At 37.9% G+C, this 27,368-nt stretch overlaps 3 long non-coding RNA genes across 3 annotated transcripts; all 3 read right to left on the bottom strand.

The window, feature by feature from the left end:
• Positions 1–7,342: 7,342 nt before the first annotated feature.
• On the bottom strand, positions 7,343–8,802 carry LOC141590925 (uncharacterized). The gene is made up of 3 exons (XR_012520549.1): positions 8,670–8,802; positions 7,536–7,649; positions 7,343–7,403 (listed from the first exon to the last, which is right to left on the bottom strand). It is a non-coding gene; the product is annotated as an uncharacterized LOC141590925 (long non-coding RNA).
• Positions 8,803–10,104: 1,302 nt separating this feature from the next.
• On the bottom strand, positions 10,105–10,671 carry LOC141590924 (uncharacterized). The gene is made up of 3 exons (XR_012520548.1): positions 10,542–10,671; positions 10,336–10,430; positions 10,105–10,170 (listed from the first exon to the last, which is right to left on the bottom strand). It is a non-coding gene; the product is annotated as an uncharacterized LOC141590924 (long non-coding RNA).
• A 443-nt stretch (positions 10,672–11,114) lies between these two features.
• LOC141590923 (uncharacterized) lies at positions 11,115–12,168 on the bottom strand. The gene is made up of 3 exons (XR_012520547.1): positions 12,094–12,168; positions 11,943–11,971; positions 11,115–11,195 (listed from the first exon to the last, which is right to left on the bottom strand). It is a non-coding gene; the product is annotated as an uncharacterized LOC141590923 (long non-coding RNA).
• Between the last annotated feature and the right edge of the window lie 15,200 nt (positions 12,169–27,368).

Below are 27,368 nucleotides of genomic sequence, written 5' to 3'. Positions count from 1 at the left end.
CTTATCTCTTACATAGAATCTAGGTCTATCATCAACATCCAATAATTTAGATGTCAATCAACTGACCTATACAAAGAAAAAGAAGAATATAAATAGGAAAAAACTCTAATACATCCCACCATTTTCCATATCCTCACATTTCTATTGTAGTTATTATGTCAAATAATATTCAGAAAATAAAGGCAATGCAACATGCAATTGATAAGATTGTAAAAGAAATTCAAGAGTTATTTGTTCGACTAAGAATAGTTTTGACTGAAAGCATTATATGGGAGAAACTTAACCAAAACTCAAACTGTGTTATGCTTGTTCAAATTCTTTGTGGAAATACACCAAATGAACTACTTAACCTGGCTACGATGTCTTCAAAAATGTAACTCGACCGAGTTTTATTCTAAAAAGGGTATCCGGAAGCCTTAAAACAAGAAGTGGTGGATTTTCTATTTAAGCTTGAAAGTGTTATGACATCAAGTGCATTGTGGGATTTGTGCTACGGGGGCGCACTTTATTTAGTTTCCCGTAAAGTGAACGGTCAAAATTTGAGTTGATAACTATATACTCAGATTACTTAAGGGATCAACATTTTGCATATGAGATGGAAAGAGATATAGATAGGGCGTTGCCGTCATCTTCATCTTCATTGACAAAACCGAACCGAGAGATACGGTAGTTCCCAATTTAAATCAAGGTGTGTAAGTTGCTTTGGTTTCATTTAGAAACATTGCGCTTTTGGATGCTTTAACTTTGCATTAGTTGATAGTATATTTTCATACCTAATTGATGCCTTTTAACAATGCATGGAAAGTAGCAAGGGATGAATATTTCCTAGCTTAGGATGGGGCTTACTGATGTTGGCTAACAATGTCTGTAAACTTTTTCTTGGCACTATTTTATTATATATTTTGATACCTAATTGATGTCTTTTAAGAATGCAGGGAGAGTAGCAAGGGGTGAATATTTCCTAGTCTAAAATGGGGCTTACTGATGTTGCCTAACAATGCATGTAAAGTAGCTATTAGAAGAGTTACCTGCCTCAAAAGTCAAAGCTTTTAGAATAAGTGCTTTGCCACAACATTTATGCTACGTTAGTGGTTTTTTCACGTACTATTATGACCTTCACACACACATTGTCCACACAAATTTTCCCCACCATTCACCATATCAATTAATTACTTAAAGCCAAAAGAAAAGTGTTGTCGCGGCGTTGATAGTGTATTTTCGTAAGTCATACCATATGATAAAAGCACCATTATAATCACCATGTAATGTGAAAATATTTGGTATAAATGAGCAAAATGTAGGTAAATGTCATTATAGCAATGGGGTGAAATTACGAAAAGTACTGCATGAAATTTGCTTGTCTTATTACTTTTAGAACTCTCAGATTAGTAAACTTAAGGCAACATAGTACTGATATGTAACCTCAGTGGAGGGTTTTTCAGAATGTCTAAAGCTACAAAAGTTTCTACATCCTCGACAAGGACCATGTAAGTAACCTTAATAGGACGAAGGAAAATTTTTGTAGCTACAAGTGTTTATACATCCTAGTATATAATGTTCCTTAGCAGATATGGCTTTCTTAAACCAATACTCCTCAACACAAACTGAACACACAAAGAAAATGCAACAACTGACTCGCATGTTGAAGGCACAAGTTCAGAAGATTCTTGTTTTGGCTACACTAATAATAGAAGCGGAACCTAAATTTAAAGATATCACACCTTCTGAAAATATCTACAAGAAACTGCATTTCCTGTTTGTTCTAATAACCTCCTAGCAGAATTCTTAACAATCAAAGCTTGGGTGTTGGTCTAAACATTTTTAAAGTATGCATTTTAAGTGGCAATAAAATTGAGAATAAATATGCACTCATATGACTTGTGAAAGAATTACTAATGAAGAAAAACATGAATGCCTAGTTAACATTTAATAGGTTCACCAATATCATTAAAATTTAACAAAATACAAAAAGTATTGAACTTCATAACACTTCAATATATAACAAACATGGATGCCACCCTTCATTAGAAAGATCAAAAGGATGACTATTACCTTTATTATCTCCATAAGCTGCTCATCTCCACTCTCACAAGGAAATAGTGGCTGCAAAAAGCAATAAGTGTTAATAAATATCTACATACACAGAAAAATCACTTAGCATGAAGAAAATTATGTATTTTTCAAAAAATACAGTACCTGTCCAAGAAGTAGTTATGCGACAACAGAGCCATCAGACCAGGCATCAATAGCTGTGGTGTACTCTGTAGCCCCAAATATAAGTTATAGTGTTCTATAGTATCTAGAACAAATATTAGATATATTTGTTAAGTCTTTTACCTGAACAGCTGGATACTACAAGTTAGTCAAAGGTCAAGGGTGAACACTTCAGCAGGAAATTAAATGTTCTCCCTCCCACCCTCTCCCGTCATCATTCCCTCCCTCTGAACTCTTTTTTTTCCCTCTCATTTCCGTCCTCTCCTCTTACCCTGTCTCCCATATGCCTACTTCCCCCTTCCTCATATGGACCGGACCCATCACGAAACTGTTAATTGCATGAGTCAATATAATCTCAGAGACATAGGACATTGCCGCTTCCCTTATATACAACCACAATAATCAATCAATCTATATTGAATTACCATGAGCTTAAACAAACTGATCCATTGAAACTTCTAAAGAGAATGAAGCACTGTCTTACACCTACCATAACAATTAATCGATCAGGAAACAAATGGTATATTGTAATTTGGCAAGTGATATTGCTTTATTACTTGATCAATTCAATTAAAAGGCAAGAACTTTATAGTTTATACACGTCAAAAGACTAATACTAACATTACCACTCACATAAAAAAACAAAGCCTCTAAGATGGCTAAAACATCACCAAAACCTCAGATAATGTCATCTTCTAGCTCCGATGATTTAGGGTTCTATAGTGAATATGGTTATGTATAGGTCATCAAATAGGAGAAGGAATCTCTCCTGTTGATTTTATGTTTGAAAAACCATTCATTTGGTATATCTTATGCAATCCTTTTTTTGTGATTGAGGTTAATATTTTGGAGAAAAAAGGGAGCAGAGGATGAGGCGTTAAATTTGGACACATAATTATACTTATTATATAGCTGTCACCGCAATTTAGGCACACCAACCACATTCAACTACCCAGGGAAAACATGATTTATTAAGGAAAAACATAACTATAAATTGTAGTTTTCGAACGACAAATAGGCATATGATACGACACCTCTACCTCCAAAACTCTATAAAACTAATATTCACAATCTTGAAGCCGATAAAGGGTATTTTTAGGTAAAAGAACCAAGATTACACCAGAAAAAGCTGGTACCAATCAGTCTCAACAGACAAAACGACAAAATTAAGCAACAAGTTCATAGACTCATTTGTGGGAATATGGCGTGCAAGTCTTCTACACAACTTAGAAGACAGAATACTTTGCAAATGAATTAAGGACATAGCTAGGGTCAACTTCCAAGATCAGGGAACATTGTCTTAGACCTTGCATTTGGAAAGTTTAAGTTCTAGAATAACGGAGTATGGAAGAGAAAGAGACAGACATCAGTGTCATAAATTACTTGTAATACCTTCTGAATGAAATCAATGTAATGTAGAGCACCATGCATACATTGAGTCTCTCCACCAGGAAAAGTAAGTTACTCCCCCAAAGCTTGTACCCAATTCTGATGCCTCTTGGTATATCAAAGAACCACAATTAGCCTGAAATAAAATAAGGTAATCGCGTGAGGGGGAATGCTATAGCTGGGTGCAAATAATTAAGAATTCTTTATATCAATACTCAGAAAGTTAATAAGTATGTTAAAAATTATTCTTCACCATTTGTTCTTGTAGATATAATTTAAGACCAAATTGTTTAGATTAAATAAATTTATTTCTAGTAAGAATGTGACGATTGTCTCCGTAGTGTCAAATGTGTTGCATCAACTAACAGTTACCACATATGCAGCTAAGCATTTGACTAAAAGATATAACCCTGATGCCATTTTAAATGCTTTACTCAATGCCTAGTATGTAACAGACCACTCAAATTCCCTTAATACAATCTGGAATGGGGTATGATGAAAGTGAGACCCATCATGACCTAAAACGGAGTCGAATTTGACAAAGATAAAGTAATTGTTCAATGGTCTTTGGATGAAGAGTATAAAAGTCCAAAGAACTTTAACATACATGTACGCTTAATACTGTCGGTAAAAAATAAAGGAGCAAAGAACACATTAACCTAGTAGTATAATTTTCAAATACTATAGATAAGCTTTAAACATAATAATAATAATAATTTAAACATATCAATAGAGCCGGTTTCAAAAAGACAAAGGTGGAGCTTGCAAGGCACTATAATTATATTGGCATCAACCTAGCAAATCGGAATCATAATATCCCTCGCTACCGAGTTGTCTTCAGCCACATAGTGAGATCTTCCGAAACTAAGCGTGCTTTATCTAGGCGACGATGACATTCGTATTTTTCTCTTGTAGTCGTGTAGTTGTTGCATACACAATACATCTTCACCACCTTTTGGCCCCTTTCACCGTGATAAAACCACGTACATTTTCTCGAACTAATTGATTATTATAATCAACAAGTACTTTTGATGTTTTAGTTCCCACAAGGAACAATTCTGCCCACCATTTGCAAACCTCGGCTACACTCCTCTTATCACCTTTTGAAAGCCTATTAAATACATTAGAGAGCACAACCTCTAAACTAAGTGCGTGATGGTGCTGTGTATCGTCATCTTGTGGTATACCCTTCAATACATTCGCTTTAACAAATATCTCTTTGCAGTTGAAACGACCTTTCTTCCAGTCCTCATATTTCTCTATAAATTCTTCTCTGTCACCCTTATCTTCGAAGAAAGGGCGTGTACATGTGAAGGTATTCATGTTAAGGAGGTAGTGTATTTGTGGGTTAATAATATTTTAAGTTTTTTTCATAAAGGCAGGAGGATGATGACAGGGTAATTGTAGTGCACTCTACTACCTTTATAGAGGAGAAGAGGGGGCAATATGACGTTTTATCTTGCTTTGCCTAAAAAATATAAATGAATAGTGATGTCTAGTCAACTGCCCTTTCATGTATTAATGTCAATAATTCCAAACGTTTTAAATAGTTGCATCTATGAGAGCATTAACTACATGCTCTTTATATCTTTAAACGTTTTTAGGGGTTTTGTTTTGGAGTTTTTGAATGCAAATTTGTGGCTTGCGTTTTATTTTGTTAATTTGGGGAAATTTAGCATTATGGTTACTCAGTTATTGATAGATATAATCTATCTGTGACTTGGCAGTTGAAGGCTTATTTCATAACAAAATTCATTGCAGCAATAGCATAATATTGTCCTTTGAGATTGCAATATCAAAGTTGTATGATAGTTAGTGTTGTCAATGTTATTTTAATCTTTGTTTACCTTTAAAATTTTTAAAAAGGAGTATTTAGAGACAGTTTGGATGTCTATAACTTCAAATCCACTAAATCACCAAAATAAACAGAAAAAAGAGACAACATACATTCGTAGGAGTTCTTGTATCCGTACAAATATACAGTGACGTTCTTACTTCCTCTATCTCCATTTTGCTCAACTGCAATCACATTTTAAAAATCGCACAAGTATGATCGAACTGGTTAAAAAAACAACTCCTCTAAATTCACCAACAAACTATTTATAAATAGAATTTTGAACCGAAAACTTCTCATCAAAGTCATTAGTAGCTTTCCTTAACACATCAATTTCATAAACTTTACACTTATGCAAAGCTTCCAAATTCATAAACATCAGTCAATATTAATTTGTCTAACCACTAACTGATTCCTTCTATCTTGTCCTCTACATATCTCCTCTCTTCTGTATAACAATTACTACTACATAATCATAAAATACTACTACTACTATTACTACTACATAAACATCAGGCGGTATCAAATTATCTCACCACTAACTGATTCTTATTATTATTTGCTCATTATCCTTCTTCTTGTTCATGTAGCTAAATAGCTAATTACATTAGTATTAGTCTAACATTTTTTTTTTTTTTGCGTAAGAAATGGAAACTTATATTGCAGTCCATAGCTCTTTCTCAGCAAACACTTGTTTCTTCCTCGTAGGGTAAACATAATTCATACACTAATTCTTTCCTTTGGAGAGAGGAGATCATTGCCTAATCAATCCATGGGTCATTATATTACACAGGTTGATTAAGATTTGGTACAAATACAATATTATCGTTGGTGTCCTGTCCTAAACTGAAAAAATAGCACCAATATCTCTATGGGCGAATCAGTTGAAGTTTAGCCTTGCATATTCATCATCTGATTATGCGTTTTATCTCCATAATGTTATAACAAATGACTCACAAAATATAAAGAATTCCAATATGACTGAAAGGGGCCTCTTCTTTAAGTTTGAAACTACCTAAACCTATCTGAAATTTAGGTCCAAAAAAACAGGGCTAAACTTTGATGCTATACCTAAGTGTATACAAAAAATCTTCCTAAAGCCTGAAGTCACAACCTACCAACTCAGAAACAAATAGTATGTCTCAACTTCTTTAATAACTGTGGAAGCTTACAAGCTGTGGATGCGCAACTACAAAAACAAATCTTTGGACTTTCTTGCTCTTCTCCAACATCTGCATCATCCTCTCACTCGACGAACTAATTAAACCTCACTCTCGCCCTCATCCTCATCATAAAGCGATTTCGGCTCTTCTAAACAACTAATACTATATGTTCTAGAATGTAGGGCAAATACATAGCGGCATAGACCACAACCCATAATATATATATATATATATAAATGCTCCGTAAGTGTTTGCAAAACTATTCCCATGAACGCTACTCGTAAGATGTAAATGATATGAGTACGTTAACAAATTAGAGATACTGGATATTCTTCTTCTAATCCTTATTTTCGTTCTCATTATCTTTCTCTTTCTTTTCTTCATGTCCTTTTCTATTTCCATTTTTCAATACCTGGCAGGTTCTGGGTTGTCAACAAATAACGATAATCATTAACTGGAACAAAATACTAACAAAGATCAGAAAACCGATTATGTGAAATATGAAACTAAACTGCAATTTATGGGAGCAAAACTGCATAAACTAAACTTGACAATTGAGTAGAGACTATTAGGGAAGAGAGACAGGAGCTCAGGAACTCGGGAATGTAAAGAGGAAAGACGACGTGGATATTAGAGGGAGTTCAGGAACTCGGGGTGTGACGCGTGCAAATTACCACTCTAGTCATCATCACCATCATAAGTGCTAAATTAAGGGTAGAGATTTAAAGGAACAAATAGAAAACCTAGATCTGATATGTGATGAACTGGCGATGTTCCAAGTCTAGCCGAGTCATCCAACAAACCTACAACTCACCAAAGTAAGAACTGTAATTAGTAATAATGCAATGAACATTATTGTAGGAATAGTGGTAAACCAAAAACCACAGGGTACAATAAAATAAAATTAAAAAAAGAGCAAAATATGGGAAACACACCCATGTTGAAGTTTAATAAGCTGGATGATGATCTCGTCTAAAAATGATGATCTTTTTGGAAACTCCGAAAGACGAAGACGTGACATAATAGCAAGGACTTCATAACAAATGCACCTGACATCGATAACCAGCATGTTAATTAAGCAACCAACAATTAATTTTGAAAGTTAATATACCCACAAAAGGATAGGGATTAATCAACTTCAACAAACGTAAAAACGGTAAGAAGAAACCAAATTGATGATCAACTTTAACAAACTTTAAAATGGTGCTAAGAAACCAAATTGATGAACAATTACAAACCTGTAATTGGGAAATCAAGGTAGATGAATTTAAAGATAAAAGACGATGAGATGAAAAATATGAAAAGTGAGGGAGAGTCGGGAGCAAAATGAGTGGTTCAGAGTAATTGGAAGAAATAGAGGGCATGGATTGCAAGAGGGAACTCAACGGTGGTGGGAGGCTTCTAAAGATATTATTCCTAAGGAACAGTAGCTAGCTCTTGTAAACTTTTTAAAGGGTAACTTTTCTCTTCCACCTATGACATTTCTCCACTGTCATGTTTTTTCCTCACAATTTTGACATTCATTGTGAAAAAAGAAAGAAAAAAGCCTATCGAATCATGCAATCCACTTTATGAGACATATTACACAAGGGGTAACAGCTAACCAAATAAAGATAAAAACATTAAATACCTTAAATTCACAAGTGTGAATTGTGATTAATAAACACATTAACAATTACATGCTAATTCCCTCAAAAAAAAAAAAACAATTACATGCTAATGGTAACTATCTTCTCTTCTTATATAGTGTGAAGTGGTGTTTCTCATCATAGGTTTGACATAACACTCAGGGAGGTAAAATCAAATACATTTGAAGTTTTAAACCCCTTTACTCCGCCAAGGGGAAGCGGCAAGACACTCGGCTAGATATTGCAACTCAGGTGGTATTATTTCTATGAATATCGAGATAAGAGAAACTAAGAATATATTTCTCTGAACCCATTTACTTGTTATGACTTATGACTGCAATTTCGCAATTTTAGTAACTCTGGTGTTTGAATCTGAAACAATAACGAAACTTTAAATACTGTAAAACACGTACAAGCAAGGTAAGCTTTTATCGGAAGCACCTGATATAGCAGGTGTCAGCACACCATCACCCATGAACATGCTTGCACCGAACAACACCAGTAATAATGTAATAATAAGGCTGGCCGCAGCTTCTTCTATTTCTCAAGGAATCGCTTTACTGGAGAAGTAGAAGTAATCGACACTCTTAGTGGCCATACTTATATGTAGACAAACTCCTCGTCAGCTTGTTGTTTTGGGATTAAACTAACAAACATGAAAAAAACTCTGTAAATGTCAAATTTAATCAAAAACAAACTCGTTTCATCTAAAGGTTGACAACTAAATGCTTTCAATTAAGAGAACGTCAACTTCTCCTTTCTTGCTATTGTTATTGATTCTATGATTTTTTCGCCTTCAGATAACTGAATTCAAATGGAATATAAGCATTTCAACTAAATGCTTTCAATAGCAATAACAGCTAACAGCTAAAACCTTTGTCAAAAAAAAAAAAAAAAAAAAACTATAACAACTAAAAAGCCAGAGAACATTTGTTGTACTCGGTGAGTTTTTCTTGCAACCATTTCGAGTTTTTACGTTGATACGGCTATCTCATCACCATGAATACACATTTTACTCTCTGATCGCAGCAAGGTCGCCATTATCAGACTTGATCACACTAAATTACCAAAACCAACACTACTACATTTTACTCCTACTCCTTATCCTCCCATTCCTTCCCTTCCCCCTTCTCATCCTCTCCCCCTACTCCCCACCCTGGCCTCTTACTCATCTCTCTCCCTCCTTCTCCTCCTTCTCTTTCTCCTCGTCCCCTTTTTGAGGTTTCTTAAGCTCCTCACCTCCTGCTGCTATCTCTACCAATGCAATGAATGCAATTTAGCCTTATTTGACGTAAGTTTGAAAAAAAAATAACGCTCTAGCATAACAACTCACGACTAAGAACTATGAAGTTAAATGGAGACGTCATCAGAGCGACTTAGCTAAATACCGAAGTTTTAAAAAATGGGATGACATAGAGTCATAGACCCATTTTCGTGTAAGTAGTCTCATTTTCATAATATGTTTGGGTTTCAACTACATCTAAGAAAAAAAATTGTAGAAAAATGGTATTAAAAAACAATGAATGGTAATATTAAAAAAGCGCTTATTCTTTTGTTAATAAAAATAAATAGATAAAAAGTAAATGTAAAGGAACGTAAAATAATATGAATTCCTTGTTTATGTAAGTGATCATACAGACGAGAGAGTAATAATTTAAAATTGCATGCTTACCTGCCTTTGTTACAATCAAGTGAATAGCTTTATCTCTCTGTTTCTTCTTTCCAAATAGGTCTTTTGGTAGCACTTCAAGGACAACTCGCGGTCTCTGTCTATCTCTCTAAGAAGATAATCCATTGAGAACATTGTACACCTCTGCAAGGAAAGCTTCATTGTGTAAAATCACCGCTTTTGGTTCACCTGTTGTGCCACTTGTGTACATATGTACATAACTGTGCAGATGTTGCTATTTTGTTTTACATGAAATTCGTCATCTATAATTCCCTGAAATTATGAATACGGAAATTTTTAAATGCTCACTAATCTCATCTTCTATGTGGAAATGAGCTTTCAGAAATCGTCACGTAGCCGTTACAAATATATTATGATGCCCCTCCCCTTAAAAATATATATCTTTCATATATTACTGTGCCGAAAAAAAGATTTTACCAGTTGTGCGAATTCTTCCCAAGAGAAGCAAGACAAGCCAGCATCCCCAGCTTCCTTCCTTGGTGTGCAAGAAATATCACCAAAACTAACAATTGCTGAAACAAATATTAGACTTATCTCAGTTTCAACATGCCACCAAGAATTAAAATCGCTTCGAGTTGCAAATCACAATGCTTAAATGAAGAAACTATCTCCAGTTTGCTTACTTTTGAGACATTCACACTTAGGTAAGCAAGCCAGCATCTGTTCAAGCATCAAAAATAGGGCTCAGTTGTTAGACAAGAATAAAGTGAAGACATCGGTGGAACTTATGGGAAAATATACGAATTACTGCTATAGTATTGTTATTGAATGTACTTGATTCAGTTAGAAGGCCATTGCTAGCTGAAGTCTAGCCACTTATGATAGCTCAAGTGAGACATGAGAGAAATGATTAATGAGGACCATACCCGTCCTTCGAATCCCAAAGGCCGCACGCACTGATACAAGTGGTCGACGAGCAGAAAAAATACAAGATTGAATCAGCAGGAGTAAGGGAATGCAAGTCAAAGAACACACACATACACATACACATAAATGTGACTCCACTGTTAGAATGAAAGAGAAAGATCACATGTTTCCTCATACATTTGCATACCAAAAACTGCCAATTACTCCCTCCAACCCACTCCAAACTACTCATGACCCACATATACGCGACAGGAAATATTGACATATGGGTAACTTCGTGTGGACCGGAAGGGTGATATTTTAACTCACCTTATTTAAAGTGCTGCATTGTTCACCTGAGCATTCCTTGTCGTACTTCGTCCTTTCTGCGGTGAACCTCAACTGCCTGTTTTGCTTTGGTTATACGTCAACTAAAGAATGAGATGATAAGTATTGACAGCTTGTAGAAAAAAAATTCCCCCATAAATGACGTGACAACTGTAAAATTTGAGAAGAATACAGAAGATGTGTTCAGTTCAAGTGAAAGCACATTTGACAGAGTGACGATGGTAGATGACAAACACAACTACACATTACTATAGTGCTTCAAGGACCCGTGCTGAAGCCAAAGCAAGGGTGATCAGATTTAGGCAAACTTACCCCTTTGTTAGAAATTATAGAAAACCTAAGGATGTTTTTTAATGACCCATAGTGATAATTGGATCATCAAGAACCACATAGTTCGACAGCGATTTCCAGCTGATAGATCTAACAAAGCATTTGCAGACTTCTAGCTTAAAAGATAGCTGCTCATCTATTGGCTAATACTCCCAGCAACCCAACTGAGCTCTAAAGACCGTACAATCTTGACTCATCATGCATCACAAGCTTTTTAAGCTTTCTACTAAAAAAAAATTGCACTAAAATTTCTACGATTCCTCCAACATTCAACAAATATCACAATTTTAATTTTGGGGTTATTTCATGAACCGGCAAGTCTAAAAGCACAAATCAATCAAAAAGTCAAAAAAAAACTCAAAAACAAAATGACGATCATTACTGGAAAATTAACGCTTCTCGGAGAAATTTATCGACTTGATTAATAACCCACAACCTAGACAATTGGATTCATAAACCACAAATTCGAAACAAAACAAACAAACTAACAAATAATTTACCTTTGTTAGGGTGATTTCTTGTAGGATCCCTGAAAAAGGAAATATAAGTATCAATAAAACTCAACATTTAAGATTGGAATAATAGCATCCCTACATGCAAACCTTTAAAACCCAAAAAAAAAATGAAAAGGGAGAATAAACAGATACATACCAAAGTGCAACTATGAATCCAAGTAATAATCTGTGCACGTTCTATCATCTTTGACAAGGACAAAATCAGACGGCTACATATGCATCCGGAAAATCCAAAATCACTCGATGAATTGGATTTAAAAAAACTCAAAAACCCAAAATCATTGCATGCAAGCAAGCGAAAGCAAAATCAAAATCAATTTGAACCCAACAAATAAACTCGGATTTTTTTAATTTAATTAACTCAAAATCAATAATCCACCTCAATAGTTAACATATAGCACGAAAATCAGAATAATTAACGGGACAACTTACCTGCTACTTGTTCGTATTAGCCTGATTGGATTCGTCATCACCATTGTTGTCGATTCGAACTGCTTTTTAGAAAGAGGAAGAGGAATTATGGTGATTGTTTTGGCTAGGTTAGGGTTAGGGTTCCTACAAAAAGGGCGATTTCGCCTTCATTGATATAAAGATGAAGAAATTAGCAGAAGATCCTCAGAAAGTAGAGGATTGAAAAATGGAGAATGCGTACAGTGTGGGACACGAAAAGAGGAAGGATGAGGAAAAGAGGGAGAATGAGCTGTTTAGTGCAGATGAGGCGAGAAAAAGGGCACGCAAGTAATTAAAAACAAAGGAAGGGGCAGAATGGGTAGAAAAACTCATAAACACTGTTACAGCTACAGTAACTCAACTTTGGGTTTTTAAAAGAGTATGGAAATGCCTTTAAACGCACAAAAATCAATTACACAAAAACAAACACCTCAAATATCAAATATTTCAAACTACCCAAAACCAAAACCTTTAACCCCATCTTCAAAAAATCAAAAATTACCAAATCGACAATATCAAGAAAAACAAACTCCGAGTTCGCAAAAAGACTTGGATTGTGGCCAAGCTATCATGGTACTCACAGCTCGAGAGTTATCAAACTTTCGAAAAAGCACTGATGATGAACAATGCCGAGAGGTCGTGGAGAAAGGAAAAAGAAAAGAAAAAGGAAAGACAAGAGAGCTTGTGGACAAGCCAAAATACAAAAAAGCTATCTCGCAGAAACAAGTATACAAGATCAAGTGGGATGAAGATGGCCAAATTCAAAAATACAAGACTCGACACATTCCCAAAGGCTACTCAACAACAAAATATTGCAACTACAAGAAGATCAGTTTTTCAAAGTTAAAAGTACATCAAGAGAAAACAACATTTTATACAACCGGTGGAAGATCAAGAGACCGAGTTACAATTCAGCAAGACGGGGGAGCAAGTAGCAGACACGTTTGCAAGAGTACTCCCAACGAGAAATATACCAAGTTTAGACAAGTAAAAATTCAATATTTCTCAGATTAGGGGGAGTGTTAGAAATAATCCAGAGAAATCTAGATTATAGCACTAAGCAAAATCTAACACATAGTGTCTAAGAGTAAGATTAGTCTAGAATTTTCATGAGGTTAAATATCTAGAGAAATCCAAGCTTGTGTGCAGGTATGTTTCCACCGACATAGAAAATGTATAAATAACTTTGTATCCTTTCATTTGATTAATGAAAAAAAAAACATTCAAACAAATCTCATAGACATACAACCAACTCTCCCTAACATACTAAAACCTTGCCCACATTTAACATTTAACAAATAATCAACACATAAAAAAACTAACAAGATAGACCACATGAAGCAGTCATCACTTGAAGTTTAGTAACCAAAAAACGAGTCATGTCGTTGTACGGAAAATTAATTACCTGTAGTCCATATAAAGCTCCATATACAGTGTTTGCCTGCAAATTACCATGGTCATTAAATGGAAAAAGAGCAGTCAATTCAATGATCTGAGTAACAAGTTACAACATCTTCATCGAGGAAAACTAACTGAATCCCCCAAAGCGGAAAACATAATGTGAAAACAGAATGCAACTATGCAAGTGTCGTAAAAAATATTTGTATCTCACGGTCTCATCTCAATGCTTGCATAGGCAGGCTTCCGGTTCCCAGCAACAAGGACAGGGACAGAAAGATTGTAGGACTCATCAACATCGTAGTGCAACTGCAGAACTAAAAGCCAGGTTAAATGACAATCATCCCAACCACAACATTTTCATTATGCCAACACCAGAAGAGAACAGAAACGAACACAAAAGACATACACTTTATATGGTGAAATAGAATCATGGTTCCACGACTATTCATTAACCCTACAAGATTACAACCAGGGGCGGATCCAGGATTCAAATTTACGTTGGGATTAAAAATTTACTCATCGAAAAAATTTTCTTTCTAAAATGCTATATAAGACTTGGAATTGATAATTATACATGGTTTACCCTAAACTGCTTCATTTTAACGTATTTTTCGCGATATTTGAAACAACAATAATTTTAAATTATGATTTTTTTGAGACATTATACTAAGAATTACTTTAGTTTTGTGCAATAAATAAAGTGACTACTATAGCAAGAAATGCAAGGATACATTCTAAAAATAAGATAGGTATATACAAACCAAAAAGTTGGAAATTTCTATCAGTTGGGTTTCAAACCCACGATCAAAAGAATAGGGGACAAGTATTCTACCATAAATGAGGTTGGACTCCAGCCCATATAGCCTTTGGGCTGGATCCGCCCCTGATTACAACCTGTTATGAGTCACGACACTTTGAAGAGTTTATGATTCTAAATAACTAAGAGGAGGAGAGGGTGAATTAGGTACTATTTGAAAAATTTCAACTTAGTTTTTATTTTTTTAAAGCAAATTGATTAACATTATGAAGAACAAATGGATACATCAAGTAAATTGAATGATTAAGTGTGTATCACCATTGTTGAAGGAAATTGCTGAAATGAAAGATAACGGTTGCTTGTTTGTCTTAGCAAATGAGGTTAAGGCTACATACCAAAAGCAACAGTATTCAAAACCGTTGTTAAAGGAAAACACAAATGAAATACGAGTAAAATAAATGCAGCGGAATTAAAAGTAACGAGAGATCAACACGATGTTTTTGAATCGGTTCGGCCAACACTCTAAGGGCCTACGTCCAATCTTCCTTTTATTGATTAGTTAAGTGATCTACTCTGACTACTTAAAACCCTTACAATAAAAAGGACCAACAACCTACTCCGGTTGCAACAAGAGTTCTAAGACTACTCGTCTAATAACTCGACACTCTAACTTAGAATGTTTACAAGATCAAGTTTCCTCAAACTGATTCAATAAGAATTGATAAGGACAACTTATTGATCAAATGATTCTAGGTAAGAGAACATGATACTTAAGGCAACGGTAGCGAAGACTGTTGTCACTTGAAATAATTTTGCAAAATACTTTGAAATTCTCAGAAAAAAGTCTTGAAAATGAATGAGGGGAGTGCTCCTTTTATAGAGAAGCAAACTAGGGTTTTGATGGTCAAACCAATTAGTAGAGAACAAATATTTTGACAATTTGACCATTCCAAGTTTGCATAAGAGGGAACATTCTTCCAAAGGTGAAAGAAGAAAAGAAACTTTGTTATTATCTCAAACGATCTTTGTAAATTAGTCACAAAGCAAGGTTGACAACCAAGTGAGGACATTTTAGAAAATCAATCAGTTTTGGAAAGAAACAACTTCTTCTTTCCAAAAGCTATGATAAAATGAATTGCCAATTTGAGAAAAAATCTTTTGAAAGATACCATTGAAATATTCTTTTCTTAATAAAAAACATTTCATAAAATTTGTTAGGGATAAAAATTGAGTTTTATCACCCGTGACGTGGCACCATTTCACTGGCAGAAATGATGGCAAAGAGTTGGTGACGTGGCACACAGCTATTGGATGATAAAAGAAAGAAGGGATTGATGAGGTGGCAAAGTGTGGACCATGGATTAAAAAGCAAACAAACACACCTTGGCAAATTGAAGGCCACAAAATCAGGATAGCAAAACACATAATTGTGTTAATAACTCACGTGCAAAAAGGAAAGAGTGGGCCTTGACTATTTCAACAACTACCACCTATTTTCATGGTAACAACCCAAAATTCCAGGAGCAGAAGCAGGGAAGGAGTTCACAAAATTTAACCTAGCACCAACAACTATAAAAAGGGGGATCATCTCACATTCAAGGGGGCATCCGAACTTCAGCAAGAACAACACAACACTTCTCAAAATTCCCGTCTACACTTGGCAATAATTCGTTAACGAAAATAATCATTGTATTTTCTTACTTGCGTATTCAACCTCGATTATAGTGCAAAGTTGGTGGGATTCCGACTCCCCCCGCGGTTGTTCCCACACCGGGTTTTCCGCGTCACCAAAAATCCTTCGTGTCATTTTCTTTCATTTTTGTCTTTTCTTCGTTCATTGTCATTATTGCATCCAAACCGTAATTGGCATTAGATTAATCACTATCACTCACATAATTAATTCGGAACCGGTAAATTTTTACCAAAACAATTTGGCGCCCACCGTGGGGCATAGTGATCATTTTCTATAGCCAAATCTCGCAAGACCGAACCAGCCGTCACAATGTCTGGAACTAGCCAGAATCCTTCCAGCAGCCAGAGCATATCAGCCTTTTCCTCTGGAGCAGGACCTTCTCCTGCGTCTGCAGGATCAGTGAGCGCTCCTCCAGCATCCAGCCAGATGGTTTCCGTCAGCATGTCATCCAGAACCATGCTTCCGCCTCTACCTCTGAAACCGCCACAGGTACCAAAGGAAGCAGGCGCGCCCAGCCAGCCCAGATCCAGCAGGGAAAGCAGCCCCAGCAGAGGTGAAGCTGCGTCCGGAGCCCCGACCCAGGAGGGATCAGGTGCAGAAGTTCTCAGAAGCAGAGGACCTCCAGTGCTTGACCCAATGCAGGTGATGATTCAGGGGATGGACACTCTGCGTCAGGCCGTTGAGGATCTGAGGAAAGACAACCAGAACCTGATTGCTCAGATCGTGACAAGAAATCCGGCCAAACCAAAGACCAAAGACTGAGGCTCGAACCCGACCGGTGGAGGATCACGTCGACCAATTCCATCAGAACTAGTCACCAGACTAGACCTTGCAGGAGTAGCATCCAGTGAACCAATTGAGCTCATAGGATTGGGATGCCTATCATTTGATAACCCGTCCAGCGTGCAGCAGACATCAGGTAATGCTTTGTTTAGCACCCCTTCAGGATCTGACCTTCCGTCTTTTACAGGTATCCCCGCACACCAGACGTCAGGATCGCAGTCTGGACCTGTCATCAACGCAGCAGGTCCATCCTGCAGCCAGTTCACCAGTGGAGTCTGGATCGGAGGACTGCAGCAGACACCAGGATGGCAGCCTGGATCCATAATCAGTGCAACACCAGTAACCAGTCATCTAGCACCAGGCCAATTTTCTGGAGTGCCCTGGCTAGGAGGTACACCTGCTGGTTCCTTCCTGCCTGTTTCTAACCCTCTTTTCGGAGCGGGTAACTCGGCCGGAGCAAAGCGGTACCGGGAGCCGAGGGAGCCGATGTCTGGATACCGGCGTAGCCCGTCCGTTGGAGAAAGCGGCCGACAACAGCTACGCAGACTCACCTTTCGTGGACGACATAGCCCTCGTCGGTGTTCCTAAAGGATGTGTACCGCCAGCTATGACGCTCTACGACGGAACCACAGATCCACTCGACCATATCAACCACTACAAGCAAAAAATGATGGTGATAACCGCAACTGGATCTGTGAAGGAAGCTTGTATGTGCAAAGGATTTGGGTCCACTTTGTCCGGAGCGACCTGCGCGTGGTTCGTCGGCACCGCCCAACAAGAGTATAGCTAACTTCACGACCTAGTTAATGCATTCAACCAGAAGCCGCGGCGCAGAAAGCCGAGAAGGCATCAGTGACCTCTACCGGATAGTGCAAGGGTTTGAAGAGTCTACCCGTGATTACTTGAACAGGTTCAACAAAGAGAAAGTGGCAATTCCGAGGTGCGATATAGCAACCGCTATACAAGCCTTCCGCCAAGGACTGCACCAGGATTCAGATCTATACAAAGACCTGACCATGCATCCATGCACTTCCTTTGAGGAGGTACAATCAAAGGCGATTGCTGTCATGAGGCTAGAGGAAGACTCTGCACCCATAAGAGACATTTACGATTCGAACCGGTATCCGAAAGCCCTGTGGAAAAGAGGAGCGAAAGACCAGGACCCTACAAAGAGGCGAGAATAAGGTGTCCGGAAGCACGAAAGGAAGGACGACACAGACCTACCCCCAAGAGAAGATTCAAATATTTGAGTGGACAAAGGAACATGAGAAAAGCATTTAAGGAATTGAAACATTATCTCAAAGACCCCGTCACTCCTAACAAAGCCGAGCTGGGGAACCGTTATTCCCGCATCGCCGATCCACGGAAGCGGCGGCAAGTGCGGTGCTAGTACGAGAGCGGGAGGGGTCACAACATCCAAAGACACTACGTCATTAAGTCTCTGCTTCTGCAGGACCAGGACCCGTAAAGCAGACATTCGAATGCGGAGGAAGACAAAGGAGAACAAGTGTGGGAGCTACATGTGGAAGAAGCCTCCAAACGCAAGAGGTGCAGGAGTAGGATTGGTCCTCAAATCACCCCAGGGAGATTTCATAGTCAAAGCTATACGATGTGAATTCAAGGCCACAAACAACGAAGCGAAATATGAGGCCTTGATCCTGGGTCCGAAGCTAGCTCGGATCCGAAAATCGGACACCTCCGGGGATGATGGCATACCTAGATATAGCAAAGGAATTGACCCTCGATTTGCCAAGTTCAACATCAAACAAATCCCCGGAGACCGAACGCGAGAAGCGGATGTGCTAGCCACCTTGGGGGCAACCTTCAAAGCGAAGCCATCTCCACAATACCAATTGTCCACGTCTTTGGAGCCGATATTAAAATCAAGCGAGAAGCGAGTGTTGTGCGGCACCACCGAGTGAAGAAGATACTCCAGTTGGAGGAAACCGTACTGGACCGGGCCGCAGAATGACACCGCCAACCAGAGATAAAAAGGAGGAAATCCCTCGTTGGACCCTACCTCGGATGCCCGGATCGGGAAGAGTCTCAGTTATTTTGCATGCTCTCCACAAAGTGGAGAATGTGGAAACCATGCAGGGGCGAGCCTTCCAATAAAGTGCGAGGTAGAGATACTTTTAGCCTCACGTGCGCAAAGTCGCCGTAGAATTTGCAAAAAGGTGTGACGCCCGTCGGAGGCACGCACATGTCGACCACCGGATGGTTAGAATCGGGTACTCACCTACCGTGATACACTCACCGGGTTCTAGATTTTGCTTTGAATATTCTCTCTGCTCAATATTTTTATGGTTCTGAAAACTTTTTGCATCTATTCTGAATTTAACATTTTCTGGTTCTGAAAATTTTATGCATATATTTTAAGTTCAACATTTTCTGGTTCTGAAAATGTTCTGCATATATTTTAAGTTCAACATTTTCTGGTTCTGAAAATTTCCTGCACGTATTTCAATCTCAACATTTTCTGGTTCTGAAAAGACCCTACATGTATTCTGACCCTGATATTTTCTGATTCTGAAAGTTTTTCAAGTTAGTAAACCACTTTAATATTTTAAGTGAAGAAGTTCCTTTTTTATAAATATCTTTCAAATAAATGGCCAAGCGAATAAAACGCAAACTAATCTGGCAGAGTCTGTATTCACTACAGAAGGCGTGTGTCCGTGGCTAAGCACGTACAACCGGGACAACCAGCCTCCCGCGATGCATTAGCACCCACGCAAGCCTGGCTCCTCTGAACGAGTGGGCATACTAGACCCCTTAGCCAGCATCCAAACAGCGATGGCCAAACAACCGACGTGCATGCACAAATCAAAAGTACGCCAGAAACGGCAAGATACAAAGCAAACGATAGACCACCTGCGACACTCACAACGCACACTCAAACGTGATCATTCTCACGACACATTGATAAACATTGCATTCCCGACATATAAGTTCATAACGTGTCTACATTGGTTAGATCGCTAGATCATGCATTAGAAGGTCATCGCATACACCTAGGTTGCATTACTAACATTTCTCAGGTACCAGCTGCATATAAACTGCGTAGGCAAGTTTTGACAGAGGTTCTCAGCACCAGAAGCACCTATGCCAACCAGACGCAGAACAATAGACTAAGGAGGAGGCTGGACCTAGCATCCATGAGCCGGATCCATCATTCACCAGCAGCGTGGGATCCAGATGCAGAGTTAGACCCAGAAACAGGAACAAACTCAGAGACAGTAGTTCGAATACCAGGAGCAGCAGAAGTCACTCGATCGGCGCGTCAACGAAGCACTTTCCCCCCGGACCGGATAGCACGTCCGTGTTCGGACCCACGGAAATTCTGCGGACCAGCTTTCTCTCTTTTGCTTCCAAATTCCAGCACCTGCACCTTGAAGACTAGAGAAGCTTCAGTATCCAGAGCCTGTGAGAGACGAATCTCAGCATCAAAAGTGCGACCCTCAACATAATAGAAACTTAAATCTCTCGAGAATCAACTTGCCAAAAGCTCCAGGAAACTTAGCGGCGGAGAACAAGATGCCGAGTATATCCGAAATGAAGCATTTCCAAAAGCGAAAACACACCAAATGGTGGAGCAGCCTGATTGGGGGCATGGTTGCAATTGAAGTAATCTCAATGAGAACAGGACTATGTGGCCAAATCGGGAGTAGGCCCTCTTTTCCGCGCCGGATCCATATGCGAAACCGGATCCGCCTTTCTCTTCTCGGCGGACCTAGGAGCGAAAAACAAAGATCCCACCAAGCGGACTCGAGTCACGTGTAGATCTCGACCACCAAAATCTCCTAGGAATCGAGTCCTACTTTGGAGGGACCCCGGAGCGGAGGGACCCGAGACGGAGACTCGAAGCGTGGTTGGACTCGAAGCGGGGTAGGATTCGAAGCGGGGCGCGTAGAAGCAGAGGTAAAGCCACGAGGTGGGACATATCCAGGAATAAAAGGCTTCGTAGCAAGAGGAGTGACCTCAATGGGAACTTGCTCCTTGGTTGAACCAGAGGCAGATCTCTTTTTTGCACGGATACCAGAAGCAGAGGCAGGGCCAACTTTTCTCTTCTCGGCTGACTTGGAGGCATCTTCAGCACGTTTCTTCTCCCTCAGAGCCAGAACCGCAGCAAGTGTAGCCTTAGGCTTAGCAGATCCTGGAAGAAGGTGAGAAGTCAAGAAACAACAAAGAAGAAGACAACAAGTCAATCGGCGCGATCGCAAATAAAGCAGAAGTAGAGCTACATATCAGACGACATAACATCCAGAACCAGAAAGACTAATTTCCCACCTCATCTTGATGCTGAGAAGGAAAATTGGGGGCAATTGTTAGGGATAAAAATTGAGTTTTATCACCCGTGACGTGGCACCATTTCACTGGCAGAAATGATGGCAAAGAGTTGGTGACGTGGCACACAGCTATTGGATGATAAAAGAAAGAAGGGATTGATGAGGTGGCAAAGTGTGGACCATGGATTAAAAAGCAAACAAACACACCTTGGCAAATTGAAGGCCACAAAATCAGGATAGCAAAACACATAATTGTGTTAATAACTCACGTGCAAAAAGGAAAGAGTGGGCCTTGACTATTTCAACAACTACCACCTATTTTCATGGTAACAACCCAAAATTCCAGGAGCAGAAGCAGGGAAGGAGTTCACAAAATTTAACCTAGCACCAACAACTATAAAAAGGGGGATCATCTCACATTCAAGGGGGCATCCGAACTTCAGCAAGAACAACACAACACTTCTCAAAATTCCCGTCTACACTTGGCAATAATTCGTTAACGAAAATAATCATTGTATTTTCTTACTTGCGTATTCAACCTCGATTATAGTGCAAAGTTGGTGGGATTCCGACTCCCCCCGCGGTTGTTCCCACACCGGGTTTTCCGCGTCACCAAAAATCCTCCGTGTCATTTTCTTTCATTTTTGTCTTTTCTTCGTTCATTGTCATTATTGCATCCAAACCGTAATTGGCATTAGATTAATCACTATCACTCACATAATTAATTCGGAACCGGTAAATGTTTACCAAAACAAAATTCAAATATCAGAAATGAACATTTCAGAAATAGAAGTTTGTATTTGAAGGTTTGAGTATTTTTGAAACCAAAGACTTTCTTCAAGTGATACGAGCTAGAGCAACAGTCTTGCTTACTGTTGCCTCAATAAGCAGACCGTTATTGAACAACAATCTTGCTTACTATTGCCTCAGTAAGTAGATAGTTGCTTATAATTATTGCTTAGTACCATACTCTCTTACCCTTACATAAGTGACTCTATTACAACACAAGTCTTGGGTAGCTTCATCAACGCTTCTTGACTTTGAACATTGATTAATTTTTGATTGGGGAAGTGGGCTTAATCCTGAAATGAAACACTTTGAAACACAATTAAAATAGGCATGTCATCATCAAAAAATATGTTCTAACAAATTCTCCTTTTAATGATGACAAGCCTCATAAAATGAATGTTCCTAATGAGTTCCCCCTCAAATGGTTAGTCCAAAAAATCATGAAGATAGAAGAAGTAGTAAGTTAAACTTATGAGACATAACAAATCTTAGAGCAAAAATTACTATCATACTTAGGCTACCACAAAATAAGAGATTAATCAATGAGCAAGTAATAAGAACATGAATTTCTCTTTTCTCCCTCTTGACATCATCAAACCGATAAGAGGCTATCCCCGGACACAGAGTAAACATGCATATTACGTCACATAAAAAACAATCAAATGTGCAACAAAATGACAAGGTCAACATTATAAACTAGGTCCAAACAAACATTTAAACAGCAAGTTCAGTACGGCTAATTCAAAGTTTAATTAATACACCACCAAATTAGATATGAGGGGGGTCGGGACAACGGGTAGGAAGCAAAAGGTTAGGCAGATTTGTTTGGGAGAAGGGACGGGTCTAGTGAGTCGAATCTTGGTTGCCATCCAAGTCATCATTATCATCATCCGAGGCCTCGGCATTCTCCTCATCACTAAATTGAGTGCTAAACCCCACCCCCCGGGGGTGTTCAGAGGTTATTTGTAACTAAATCTTTGGACGCTGAATCCTTTTTCAAGATAAGCGCTTTGTTAATTTAAACTTATTACACCAAAAATCCGAACTTTTTATCATAGTTGCCATGCTCTGCAAACTCTGATGTAAACCACCAAATTTGTCCACTTTAATTTGGAAAAAATTTGGAGAATCATAAAAGATTCATTTGTCCCCAATAAGAACAAACGATTTGAATCCTACTTCTTGTCTTGATAAGATTGCAAGCCTTAATATTTCTCGAGCATATCTCTTGTATGCTCTCTTGAAACACAGTCCGAATCACCTGTCCCATAAATTTGTCCCACTTTCTGTCCCATCCACAAAAATCTGACATGTGGCATAAAATAAAACAAAAAGGACAAACATCACGTGCATATTTTTCATTCATCTGCACTCCATCTTCTTCCCCCTCTCTCATGAATATTTAAAATCAAAATCATAATAATCAAAAGATATATAAAAAATTTTGGCAGATCTCCTCTTAAAGACAATCTTTGTTTTCTACAAAATACTTGGTAAGAGTGGTGTGGTGTTGAAGGAGGACAGGTACCTTCGAAGCTCAGTTTTCTATTTTTATGGTACTCTTCTATTCTGCATATAGACGAAGAATCGTAGTAAAAACGAGAATTAACTAAAGATAAAAATGGTCTAGTTTATTGCAGTAGAGGGGTAAAAATGGTTCAATGGCTACGATTGGTGGCTGCGCAAAAATGCAGGTAGCGTTGCGGAGTGAGTTTGGTGTTAGGCTCCAGATGGGTAGAAGCGGTTCTGATAAATCTGATTCCGGTGGCACAGCGGTGGCTGTGAGCGAGAACAGCTTTTGGCGCTCGAAGTGGTTGGTGCGAAAGAGGTGGTTGATTTCGGGGCCGGAATCGAACCTTGAATGAGCTCAATTACGGGCTGCTTCTAATGAATTAGGGTGAGGAGGCAGAGAATGTGGTGGTTGTTGCTTCAAGCAATACTGGTTTTGATTTCGAGTTCGTGCGTGGTGTTTGATTTGTGAGATGAGGTGAGCAATATTGATGATGGAGTGTTGATAATATTGATGATGGAGTGTTGATATCATAATGGAGTTGGTTATCTGGATTATGACTTATGAGGCAGGGAGTTAAGTTTGGTTGAGAGGGGGAAGAAGATGAATGAAAAATATGCACGTGATGTTTGTCCTTTTTGTTTTATTTTATGCCACATGTCAGTTTTTTGTGGATGGGACAGGAAGTGGGACAAACTTATGGGACAGGTGATCCAGACTGCTTGAAACAAGGTTATAGTTTTAGTTTTAACCCGGTGATACCCTATCATTATCCTTGATTGTTCACCTAGTTTTAGCGTGATTGGTAGATTATTGTTCGCCTATAATCTTATCTTTATTAATTCAGAAGACAATACTCAATTCAGGGCGTGCCACATCATTAATTCAGCTTTTTTTTTAGGAAATACATGTTATGGTGGGACCCGTTAGTGTGCAATGTATTTATTTCTTCAGAAGGCTATACAAACATGCGACAAATTCCGTCTTAGAAGAAATACTATGAAATAATACTATGAAATAATTTTATACATTCCGAATAAATGAAATTAATGACATATAAGCGGAATGAATTACAAATCGGAATAAATGAAACTAATTACAAATAAATGAATTACTACATAATTTAAAAAATAATAATAAAATTACATAATTATGAGAAGGAATTACATTTAATTACGGGATTGAATTACATATAATGCGAATAAATTACATGCATAATTTTTAAATCCTAGATAATACGATATATTTTAAAAAAAAATATTCTTTGTTATTTCCTCTTAAACTATTGCACGTGAACAAGTATTTGTAACAAGTTTAAACATAATTATGTAGACCGCTGATTTAGACCAACTAGATAAGTACAATAGAAATGAAAAAAACATTAATACCGGCCCAAATACATACCCGTGCAATTTTGCACGGGTTTAAAACTAGTATATGGTACATAAATTGTTAGATAAGACCGTTTTATGTATAACATTTCGATGACAAAAAACCTGCATAAATTAGTTAATAAATTTGTAAAAAATATCGATATCAAATGTTTTATATTGATAACTTGCAGATTCAAATACGTCAATATTCATCATAAGATAACTGGTTATTAAAATATAAATAAAACTAAATGTTAACTTTGCGTTTTGTTTTTGTTTTATTCCGACTACTTGACCCGTATTAAAGATATACCCGCCTTAAATGATCATTTGTGCTAATTATTTGGATAATCATTTCTTTTTTGGTGTGTTTGTCCATTCCTCCATTTTTTTTACCAATTTGTCCAAAATGAAACTTTTTTTACCAAATTATCCATTACCCCTTACTTTTTTTCCAATTTGTCAATTTGGCCTTAATTAAACACGAGATAAATTAATATAAGAAGATGGGACATATGATGATTATTCCATGAAAATATGAAATAATCTTAAAAAAACCAAACATATCAGAGATTCATTTCCTTCTTCATAGATAGAATCATAGAATGGAGAGGTTGAGTTTTTGATCAAGGTAAAACCCATGTGCTTCCCTGCAAACCTCAAGAACATCATCGCTTGTTTGTAAATTTTCTACCACTTCCTTCTTTATATGTTTTTCTTGACCCGTTGATCGTGAGTTCGTGACCCAAATGACTCTTTAATTATCACTAATAATAATTTGTACCTATTACATTACCGATTAGTATAATTTTTTCTTTAATTTATAAAATGTTCAATCAATAAACTTATTGAGACCTACCCATAGATTAAAATGGTAAAATGTGATGGTTATCAGTACCGTAATATACGAGTAATATTTTCAATTTGTTTTACGCATGATGTTAATTTTGGTAACTTATGTATCAAATTTCTTGATTATTATTTATTATTGCCTAGTCTCAGTGGTGGAGCGAGGGGGGAGGGGGCTGAAGTTTGAAAATTGAGAAACTTTTAGTTAAAATTTCGCCCCCGACTTAAAATTCAGGCTCCGCCACTGTCTGGTCAGATTTTTGTTAAATTGAAATTGAGATCGATTATGTACTAGGAGTAATGATTTTATATTAATGATTGGGACGGAAGGAGTAGATATGACGGAGTATAAGGATATATTACAGTGAAGAGAAGGGACATTGCTTAATAATCCATCATTGATTATTTGGTTTGGTTATGTAGTTATCAAGCTTGTTTGATCACCATGGACAGCTCTTATATACTGACAATTCATATACAATCTCCTTGTTAACCCCCGTTGATCACCGACTTGAATTGCTGATGTATTTTAACTGCAGTCTTCTCCACAAACCGGAAATAAGCATCTCGCCAACTCTTCTTTATCACTAAGGTTCCAACCACTACCCAAAATCCAGTACCAACACCCAACATTATAATTATGTAGAACCACATACGTTCACGTTTATCATCTTCATCTTCATCTTCTGTAGTACTAGGAGGCACATTTTTGCATTTGTTGGACAGGGGAAACCCACATAGGCCAAGATTGCCTGCATATATAGACGGGTCAATAAGAGTTTGAAGTTGATTACCACTTGGAATTGGGCCGTGGAGGTTGTTATTTGACAAATTTAAGCTGACTATCCATGGTATTGCAGACAAGCTTTGTGGTATAATACCGGAGATTTGGTTATTGGACAAGTCCAACGATTCCAGCATCATTAGGTTGCCTATTTGTGCAGGAATGTCTCCAGTAAGATGATTATTTGACAAGTTTAATCCCTCCAATTCGGTTATGTTGGTGAGCTCCTCGGGTATTGTGCCGACTAAATGATTGCTTGAGAGATCAATGAGGGAATGAGCTCCGTTACCAGCGACCGTCTCCATTATTCCTTTGATGATTTCTGCAATTTGTACACCGGTCTGGCTGATTAACTCACCTGCATCACTGTCAAATTGTATGGAGCCTAAACAGTGAGGGATTTGTCCTGTCAAGCTATTTTGTGCGAGTTCCAATACTCGAAGAGATCTGAATTGGCACAACTGTGAACGGATGGATCCAGTAAAGTTATTCCCTCTCAGACTGAGGATTTTTAAAGAAGCATCCGGGTATACATCTCCAACCTGTATTTCTCCGGACAACATATTGTCGTCAAGGTCAAGAACGTCCAAGACGTTTTTACCTGTCAAAAGGGAGGAAGCATTCTCCCCTTCGAACACTGCCCCAGATAGCTTATTTGCAGACAAAATTATCGCATTAATTGTTTCTAGATGACTCAACCAATGAGGTATTGATCCAGTTAGAGAGTTGCTGTGAA

Source organism: Silene latifolia, chromosome 7 (genome assembly GCF_048544455.1).
Source record: "Silene latifolia isolate original U9 population chromosome 7, ASM4854445v1, whole genome shotgun sequence".
NCBI classification, from domain to species: domain Eukaryota; kingdom Viridiplantae; phylum Streptophyta; class Magnoliopsida; order Caryophyllales; family Caryophyllaceae; genus Silene; species Silene latifolia.
The sequence above is the reverse complement of the archived record's forward strand: the minus strand, read 5'-3'. Positions and strand labels throughout refer to the sequence as shown.